Source organism: Epinephelus moara, chromosome 5, assembly GCF_006386435.1.
Source record: "Epinephelus moara isolate mb chromosome 5, YSFRI_EMoa_1.0, whole genome shotgun sequence".
NCBI classification, from domain to species: Eukaryota; Metazoa; Chordata; class Actinopteri; order Perciformes; family Serranidae; genus Epinephelus; species Epinephelus moara.
Genome location: NC_065510.1, coordinates 32,040,025 through 32,050,807, shown reverse-complemented (window position 1 = coordinate 32,050,807; position 10,783 = coordinate 32,040,025).

Below are 10,783 nucleotides of genomic sequence, written 5' to 3'. Positions count from 1 at the left end.
CAGGATTTGAAGTTAGCAAGGTAACTTAAGGGTTGACTCAGGGTTTTCAGTATTACGAAGCTAGGTCTCGTTTTACCGGGATATATCACCGTGGCAACTTATGCTTAACAGCTAACCTGCTCCGGAGCAGATTTACTTCAGGGTATCGGATCACAGCCTGTCAGCATCCCAACCTCTGACCAATCAGATCACTGAAGAAAAAGTATTCATGGACAAAAGTCCAGAGTCTCACATAAAAAGAGGAGCTTATATATTGTTATAGGTCAGTAGAATCGCTTCATTGTCCCAGGGCTCTATTTCCACTGGGTTTGAAACAGAGCTTCTAACAAATGGAGATCGTTTACCTCACTATGATAACACATGAGTTTAGCAGGTACGTACGTAATTTAAGTCTTGGCCAATGGTGAGTTTTTGGATAGGGTTTTCAGTTTTTCTAGATTTTCCTTTTTAAGATTACAGATTTTCGTTTACATCCCACGTCGTTGACATTTTGCTGTCTTGTTGTCGCAGACACTTAAACTAAACTAAAACTAAAACTTAAGCTACAGCACCACACACTAAGAGTGGGACGTAAAGTGATGATTGAGATGGATTACTTTTCTATAAATCTCTACTTCTTTTTTTTTGGCAAACCCTGCATCATATACCTTTAACTGCAAGACATTTTTCAAAAAAGTAGCTATGATTCATCGACTCTAAACCAATCTGAGTCAATCTCTACAAACATCCTATGCCATGTTTCTCCATTGACCACAGTCATGTTTAGTGTATTAAGTTAAGGGCAATAATAATAGTATAATATATATGGTATATTGTTTATTTGTTGTTTTTTGTTTTGTTTTGTATTGTTTTTTGTGCTTTGTTGTATTTCAGGTAGCCTTGTGTAACATCTTGGCCAAGGGACTGCAGATGAAAAATAGCCTCTTGGCTAATTCTGGCATTTTTATACCATGTGTATTTATTAATTTGCACTGTCCCTTCTTTAATAAAATAAACTAAACTAAAATAGTATAACTATAACTGTAGCATGAAATACAATAATATGTACAGTATTTATTTATTTAGTATTTTGTGCAGCAATTCTCACAGCTACAATAATACCTTCCTGTCACAGTGTGACAAGATATAGTTTTTAAAAAGCTTACTCCCTTTGTGCAGATATGTTCCCCCAGCACCTCTTATAGACAACTTGTCAAAATAGCTATTTTACTTTATACAGTCATACATAATGAATAATACCCCACACCACTTTACTTGTTTGTCCTCTACCTTCACCATATATAAGCAGTTACTGCACAGTATGTAGAAGAACTGAAATGAGTATGAACATCCGTAAATACCGATAAGCATGCAGCACACTGTTCCAGTTGGGTTTTATTTTAATCTTTTACAGGAGCATTTCCTGCTGAAGTATCTCATTAAATCACTCTGACATTAAATACTACAACCCTGAGAGACTTGTGGATTCTACCAGTGCAGTGAGAATGTAAAAACATGTCCTGTTTGGTAAAGCAGATCTGTGTTCTGTGTTCAGGTTAGTTTACTGTCATAAGCATTAATTCTGCTGCATAGTAAGAAGCCTGCTCTGCTAGGAGTTACTTTTTATTCGTCCACCATATAACTCTGAATAATACATATTTGGTTTTTCAGGTGTGATTGTTTGCAAAACACGCGTAGGACTGTGCAGGCGTAATTTAGTAAAGGAATGTCAATTAAAATATTTCTCAAATTTACATACCAAGATTAAAGCTTCAGGCGGTGAAATGTTTCTTATGAAGCAAACAATATTGGGCAGAATTATATTTCCTCACTGCAGATTTGATATGGTGTACACTTGTTGTCGGTGGTGTTCGACAGATGCCTAATAGACCAAGTGGAAAGCTGACACTGCAGCTCACGGAAAGTTTCAGTGCCATTACCTCCCCTGCTGCTCAACTGAGCTGGCAAAATTTCTCAGCAACCGGCTTCAAAGCAAGGATGTACCCTGGAAAATTTGGTGGTCACAGTGGTCACATGACACTGAACACATCAGCAATTTCATCTGCAGGAGCCAGAGGCAGAATATTCTATTCTTTGTCTGAATCTCTATGAGATTATGCATTTGGGCTCCTCTTGTATTTTGGCTCTGTTGCCACAAATGTATGTTTTATTTGATCATACAACATTATGTTTATTGCATGTTATAAATATCAACAATATCTAACCTTTTTTAATTGAAATTTCTTATATTAAATTAATTATTGTCTCCACTGTAATGTTTTATTTCTGTTTGATCTCAATAATGAGCATACTAGGACTGATGTAATGTTCTTTCGTGTAATGGTAATACTGTTGTTATCCCATACATGCCAGTACAGCTGGCTGGATTTCCTTAAAATAAAAATGAATCATAAGTCAGTGACAGAAGGAGATACAGATGAGGGAGAGGGGAGCAGGGGGAGGCTGGTAACAAGATGGAGAAGCCGATTATCTGGGTTTGTGTTGCCATCTCATGGCTATGAGGGGTAAAACAACATAACAAGGCAAATGCGTCACGAGCACTTGGGCTATTTGTGACTGAAAATGAGGGCAGAAAATAATGGGCTCATAACACACAGTAACAAGCACCCTCATCACCCAAATCACTTTAGGAGACAGCTGGGCAGAGAAACACAGCTTTTGTTGTAGTTGGACAAAAGTGAACTGGACAAACTGTACCCACCGGATGTTTAGTTCAAATCACTGGTTTGTGCTGGTATTATTCTGAAATAAGCACTGAAAAGCGACTAAATAGCTTCAAAACAGTTCTACCCTCTCAAAAGCACCACCACAAAGACACAGAATACAACTGCTTCCCTTTGGTGAGACCTTTGGTTGGACAGATGTGACTATGTGTCAGGTTTTGTCTTTATCAGGTTGTACAAGCTTTCTATCATTAACAGCAGCAGAGCCAACTGCAAGTTTGTTACAGTGATAAAACATGAAATGTTGCATGTAAATCATTTCTGTAAAAGACAAAACAAAGATGACAGTTGCAAATCTTACAGATCTTTGGGATGATTACACACCTGGTTCAATACACTCTTACAGTTGCTATAGACTCCGTCTTGGATTCCATTTGTCCTCAGCTTAGCAGATCTTTGCTGTTTGCTGTTGCTGCTCTTGGAGTAGAATCTTTGGGACAGTTTAGGATTTTAAAAATAAGACATGCAATTGATTTAACTGAACCCTTTACCTGGTTCAATTTATTACAGGAGCTGTATACAAGATTTAGAGCATCTCTGTGATTCAGAGTCTGAGCAGGGATTGTCTGCACTGGCTAGCTAGCAGCTAACAGTGCTAACAGCACAAACAGCGCAAACAATAGCTCCGTTTTCACCAAACACTTTCTGTATGGTACCTTTGGAACCAAAAATGACCCTTCAGACCTAGACCTAGACCTAGATCCGCTTAAATTTTTCCACCACAAACAGTACCCTTAAATCTACTCACTGTATTTCCTCATCACCGGTGAAACAGAGGGAAGTCTGCACCTCATTTATTTATTTATTTTATTTTATTTTATTTTAATTTTAAATACTTTATTAATCCCCGAGGGGAAATTCAATTTTTTCACTCTTTTGTCATTAACACACGGGTACAAAATACACACACATGCACAAACAGGACATATACATGCACAAAGTGGAGAGATGTCAGAGTGAGGGGGCTGCCTTGGTCAGGCACCCCGAGCGGTTGGGGAGTTCGGTGCATTGCTCAGGGGCACCTCGGCAGTGCCCAGGAGGTGAACTGGCACCTCTCCAGCCACCAGTCCACGCTCCATAGTTGGTCCGGACGGGGACTTGAACAGGCGACCCTGAGCTACTGCCGCCCACATTATTGTCCAGAGAAAGAGGTTACACGCTGACATGTTCAGAACAAAACAAAACAAGCTGCAGTGAGAGTCTCTCTCCATGGGATATTTTAAAAAAGCAGGTTTGTGCATTTAGTCCTTCTCAGGCAAGCTCAGGGGTTTAGTGTTGAGTCAGCAGGGATGACCCTCCACACACTTTTTTTCTCCAAGTGAGGAATAGAATATATCCCGTTCGAAACTGATATAAACGCTTGAAGATCCACTCATTATTACAAGTGTATGTCATATATAAACTAAAGTCATGGTCAAAGTTGTCACAGAATTTTAAGGTGTGTTGATTGATTCATGTCGTCACCTCATGCATTGAGTAACATTACAAGTTAACATTCCACCTTAAAAGACGCCGGCAATCGGCCTAGCGAATGAAGTTATTTTTTTAGCAAAACATCCTTTCATTTTATAGTTACAGTTTACTAATAAAACTTCCTTTCATTTTATAGTTACAGTTTACTAATAAAACTCTCCACAGTATGAGCAGTGGTTACATGAGTCTCAAAACCAGCCACAACTCAGCCCTGAGCAGAGTGACCCTCCTCTATTGACCAATCAACAGACTGCAGTGTTCACAGCTCCACCTTTTGGTACCAGATCTGTGTGCTAGGTACCCCAGCAGAGGGGGTGACCAAAAATGAGGACGGTACGGAACATTTTAAGAGATATGGAAATATGATATGGTTGTTTTAAAACACATCTACTCCGTCTCCCTCATGGTGGACAGTCATTCTCAGTGCTGTTAAGGGTTCAAGTTTCCACCTCACACTTGTGCAGCATACATACATACATATTGGATCATGAACTAGCAGTTTGAAAGTCATCTTGTATGCACTATCCTTAAACTCAGATTGAAAGTGAGCACTGACAAACTTTTTCCCTGCAGCAGATGAATATGAAAACAGTCTAGTGTCAGACTCTGCATATACATCATTCAAGGTCAAACATCCAAGGGAAGTAACTATACGTATAATAATAACATACATTTTATGGGTGGCGGGTACTTCAGTAAAAGAAAAAGAGGAAAATAATTTCCACCCACAATGGTCCCCACATTTGACTAATTCTGGACCCATCAGGGACTGGGTGTGGACAGTTCTATGCTATTTACTAAATCGATGTCAGGTTGATGTCTGCATTACAAGTACTGCCGTAATGTTAACAATTTCTCTTGCCTTTCTACCGTCACAATTCCTGCTGCATGCTTTAGGTTATCTCTGAGCTAAAAAGAGATCCATCAGAGATAATGGCAAACCTGGAGAGGATCGGTTTCTTCTCCATTATGTTTTTTTCCTTTCTTTCTTTTTTATTTCCTGATGAAACATATAAAAGTAGGATGGGGATGCTTCATGAGGAGATGTCAATCAAACAGACACCCCATTTGTGAACATTTGATCCAGACGCCTGAAATTTGCATAATGGTAACTCGAGCTCCACTTTTGACACTTCTCTCCCCTGCTACGTTTGCAATTCTTCAACACTTACCTTCTCTCAACCCTGCAGAAAATGTCTCTGTCTGCCTTGTTATACTTACGGCGAAGAACCAACTTCATATGTCGCACATTAAAAGACGTCTCCTGTCTCTCCGTAGCTTTATGTTACTTAGCCAGAAAGAGTCTCACTGAGGTTTAACTCAACCAATGAGCTGATTTCTGCATCTGGAGCAGCTCCCTCCTCCTACAAATGTTTGTTGAACTAAAACTCCACCTTGCTTTTTTTAAGATTAGGCTTATGGAAACACTTATAACAAATGGGCAGTCGCAGTCTTTTAGCTCAAAGGTGGGACAGCTAATGCCCCTGCAGTTCACTTAATAAAAAAGCACACACACACACACACACACACACACACACACGCACTAAACTGGATGGATAGACCATCAAAGTGGGGTTAGACTCTCAGGTGCTCCATGTCCTTTGAGTCCTTAATTATTGCATGCCTGCAATTTGTTACCCTGAAGGAAAACCAGGCTCACCGAGTCCTTGTCCTTGTGCGTGCAATGCACTCAGTGAGTCTTAATGCTGACATATTTGTACTTCTGTCTCCTGCTGATTCAATCTGTGCTGTGACAGTTTGAGAGTCAAAGTGTTGACACATCGATAATAAAACGTTAAAAGAACCCTTTTGGAATTTAATTTACCTTCTTCTGTGTGTTTTGATGCCTTTCTTTCATCTTTACAAAGACATGCCTTTTCAACTTCCACACAGAGGCAAAAAAAAAAAACCCACACACACAAGTAACATGAAAAAAAAATTAAATTTAAGATGTATGTCATGTCAGGTGGTCTGTCTGTAAGTTTGCCCCAGCTGTCAACACTAAGAAGAAAAGACCGTGTGATTTCAAGCCGCGGACAAAAGGACAACCGCTCGGCTGTAAACTGGAGCGTGATGGACACCATTCATGAGAAACGAGATCAAGGAGAAAACCTGCTTTTCATATTTCAAGCTTCAATCAAGGTTAAAGTCTTTGCTTTTTTTCACCAAGGGGAGTCGAGTTAATATATACAGTCTGCTGACTGATGTTCAGAAATAATCAAAGGGCCTGTCTGAAATGATTGACAGACTAGCTTTTGCCCCCACATACACAGGTTGACAATTGACAAGGTCTTTATGTGGCTGCTGCTCCAGTGTGATCAATGTAAGCTGTGTGTGATGAATATTTGCTGAGCCCCTCAAATCCTCTGCCTCTGTGATCTTGAAACAATTTTGTGATGGCAGTGTTTGAAACGGGAATATTCCGAAAAATTTGCAAAGTATCCTCATTTAAAGTTTTTTTTCACTTTATATGTTTCTTTTTCACTGTTCATAACCAACCACGGACACCTCACAACTGTCACCCACCCCCTCCACACACACACACAAATACACATGTGCTTTCCTCTGTCTCTTCTCCTCCATGGTTTAGGTGCTCGTCAGCATGTTTAGCACAAAGCGTTGTCCCTCTGTTTGTGTGTGTGTGTGTGTGTGTGTGTGTGTGTGTGTGTGTGTGTGTGTGTTCTCCATGTGAATGTGTTCGCCGCCTGCAATGAATAATTAGTTTTGCCTTCACACTGAGTTTGTCACACTGTGTTTGTGTGTGCGCCTCTCTTTGCGTGGGAGTGTTGGCGGAGGAGTTCATTTTCATTTCTTTATATAGAAACACATCAAGCAGGCAGTTGGATATTTTGGAAAAAGGCTCTGATGTTCTGATTCAGCACAAAGTACTGATATAGCTATAATGTGTGTGTGTGTGTGTGTGTGTGTGTGTGTGTGTGTGTGTGTGTGCGTGCGCGCGCCAGTGCCAGTGAGTGCACACATGTTCGTGTGTTTGTGTGTGTGTAGCTGAATGTAGGACAGTTACCTTTGTTCTGGCATCCCCCGTGGATATCATGGCATTTCAAGCACACACACACTGGTACACAGGTGCACACACACACACACACACACACTCAACAAAATTATCAAATTCCCTTCTCTGCCTGGACACTCCACTGCAAGTTCCACTTAACCACCTTTTGCATCTTGCTGGCAATTTAAAAAGCTGATTAGCAACCTAATCAATTATTGATTGTCATTTCACTCCACAAAGAATATGCCAAAATAACCCCCCTCACCCCTCTCATGTCTTTGGGCAAGAACGTGTCTTTGCAGGGGCGTCTTTATTGAGACAAATGATCCTGTACTAACTGTTTAGACACATTATCAAATCCAGGACACAGGACCAATTCACACATTGGCCCTGGGACACGTTCAACTCTGCAAATGTCACCTTGATGAAGCCATCTTAAAGAATACAATACACAATCAGCTTGTATAACACAGCCCAAAGTGAGTGGTGAATGAACTCATGAGATTGTTGTCTTTAAGTAAACTGTTGGACAATGGAGATTTAAAGCAATGAACTCATAAGGATAACCTTTACCGCTTTTTTAAAGCAGTGCTAATTTGGCCACTTTAATTCTGTCCTCATGCAAGTGTGCTGCATGTTGCAGCTGGAAACAGGGCTGATGAGAGCATGCAGTACAAACGAGCCAATCAGTGGAAATGCTGGCAAAAAAAGTGAATGTTGGGAGTTGGTTCATTGCAGTAGGTGGCGCTAATTCTCCAGTCAACTGCCACAGCAGAAGAGGGCACGACAAGATGATGTAATTAAATAATTGCCAGTCAAACCTCAAAGAAAAAATAGTGGATGCATACCAAGGGAGAGAACATTGGACAATGGAAACTGAGATTTTTGAAGAACTTATATTACAGCTGGTGTTCTTTGAGCAGTTCTAGTAACAACCCTGTGTGCAAACAAAAGCATAGCATGTTAAAAGCCTTGAGGAACAGTACGTCATGTTTTTGCATCATCATGTTTACACACTTTAATTTGATCCAATATCGAACCCATGCAAACCAACAGGCCACTAAAAAGCCTGATTACTTATAGTCACTAATGGAGGCATGTGTGAAAACCAGCAAACAAGTGATCATACCGGGTACTCTGGCACATACAGGTGTAAAAGCTCGAAATATATCCATCCATCCATCCATCCATCCATCCATCCATCCATCCATTTTCATTTGCTTATCTGGGGCCAGGTCGCAGGGGCAGCAGGCCAAGTAAAGCACCCCAGACATCCCTCTCCCCAGCAACGCTTTCCAGCCCCCAAGGCATTCCCAGGCCAGATGAGATATGTAATCCCTCCAGCGTGTTCTGGGTCTGCCCCAAGGCCTCTTACCAGTGGGATGTGCCCTGAACACCTCCAGCAGGAGGCGCACAGGAAACATCCTGATATGATTCCCGAGCCACCTCAACTGACCCCTTTCAACATGAAGGAGCAGCGGCTCTACTCCAAGCTCCCTCCGGATGTCTGAGCTCCTTGCCCTATCTCTAAGGCTGAGCTCAGCCACCCCACGGACGAAACTAATTTCAGCTGCTTGTATCCCCGACCTCATTCTTTCGGTCACTACCCAGAGCTCATGACCATAGGTGAGGGTTGGGACGTAGATGGACCAGTAAATCGAAAGCTTCACATTCCAGCTCAGCTGCATCACTGCAGAAGACGTACCAAACAGCAGATCCATCTCATGCTCCATTCTACCCTCACTCGTGACCAAGATCCTGAGGTTCTTGAACTCTCTCGCTTGAGGCAATGACTCTCCCCCAACCTGGAGGGGGCAATCCACTGGTAAAGGTACAACAATGCATTGAAAATGTATCTTTTATAAATGCTTTGACAGGATGGATGGGTGTAAGGCTCAAAGAAGACAGAAAGAACTATAGTCCCATGTGGGATTCATTGGGGGTGTAAACTCCATTCATTGTAGATTGCTGGATTGCCTAAATTAGACATAGACAGGCACAGAAAGACAGAGATGAGAGAAATATGATGTCAACCCATCAATGTAATCAGAGTCTATTTGCCCTGTGGGCTAGCTCAATAATGGCTTTAAAATTATATGCTGTTAGAGATGGCGGTGACAGAGAGTGAGGGGCATGGAAAACTGAGATGACGCAAATAAAGTGGAAGTGCGAAGACGGGAAAGTGAGGAAAGGAAAGAAGGAGCAGATAAGTTTGAAAAAAAGGAAGTATGGGGAGATAAAGAGAAGAGGAGGTATGGGGAGAGGGGAGAGGAGAGGGAGTCTGAGAAGAAGTTAAGTGAGATGAAGGGGCAGGAGTGAGATCATGTCAAAGGAAGAGGGCAAAGAGACAGATGGAGCGGAGAGGTGAGGGGATGAGAGGAGGTTAGGAGTTCATTATAGTAGACTGTAGACGCCTGCACTCTCTGGCAATTATCTACATATAGTGTACGAGAGGGGAGGTGGAGTTTACTGTGCCTCTTGGGGGGTTGGCAGATAGCTGATGCTGTTGTCCTCCCCACTGCACCCCACCGACACCCAATGCATATGTGTGTGTTTGCCTGCCTGTGTGTGTGCACGCTAACAGAGTTTTACTGGACTCTCTACAGCGCTGCAGTCAGCACTAATTGTCTAAAGTAGATGTAGTGTTGGAGAGCGTGAGAGAGTGATTGGAAGAAGAGAGAGTACAGGGGGAGGAAAAAAACAATTAAGAGACTGAGATAGATTAGGTGCAAGTGTGTGTGTGTGTGTGTGTATGTGTGTGTGTGTGTGTGTGGTATCTTAATGTGCCCCAAATGGCCTCACAAGGTTAGAGTAGTATCTGATTCTATAAGATGCTTCTTAGGTTGAAGGTTGAAGAACATATGTTTCAGGTTTCAGGAAATGCAGCTTTCCAGTTTTAGAAATTTCTGGATAACACTGACATTTTTTTTAACAGTTAAACAGTTACAAATAAATTGTTATATGTCATCAGTAGATAGTGTAACAACAAGCTGTCAGGTTTGAAATGAGCTGTTTTCAAGCTGAGAAGTCCTGATTTGCCACAAACTGAACTTTAGGTTGAGGATAGCCTTAACACTTCAAAGACCACATCTATAATGCATTATGAGGGAATTTATAGTGAATAATAATGCATTTATAATGCTCTATGACTGCACTCATAAACACATATAATGTTTTCTGATGCACTATATCAGCAGTCATTTTAAGTGTCAAGTAGGGGTGTAGCGATACACAAAAATCTCGGTTCGGTACGTACCTAGGTACACAAGTCATGGTTTGGTTTTTTTCGGTACAGTAATGAAAAAAATAGACAACTATTAAATATCTTTTACTTATTGGTAACCTTATTAAAACATACCACCACAGCAGTTAACTCTTTTTACACAATTTTTGAATGAAACAAATATATATAAAATCCTGCTTTTTCACATTGTTTGAATGAAAATAGAAATATAAAAGTGAAAAATAAAATCCTGCTGTTTTTTTAACACATTTTTTGAATGAAAAATATAAATATACATTTCTGCTTTAACAGTTTTACTCAATTAAAATAAAAAGTATAGTGCAGCTGGTC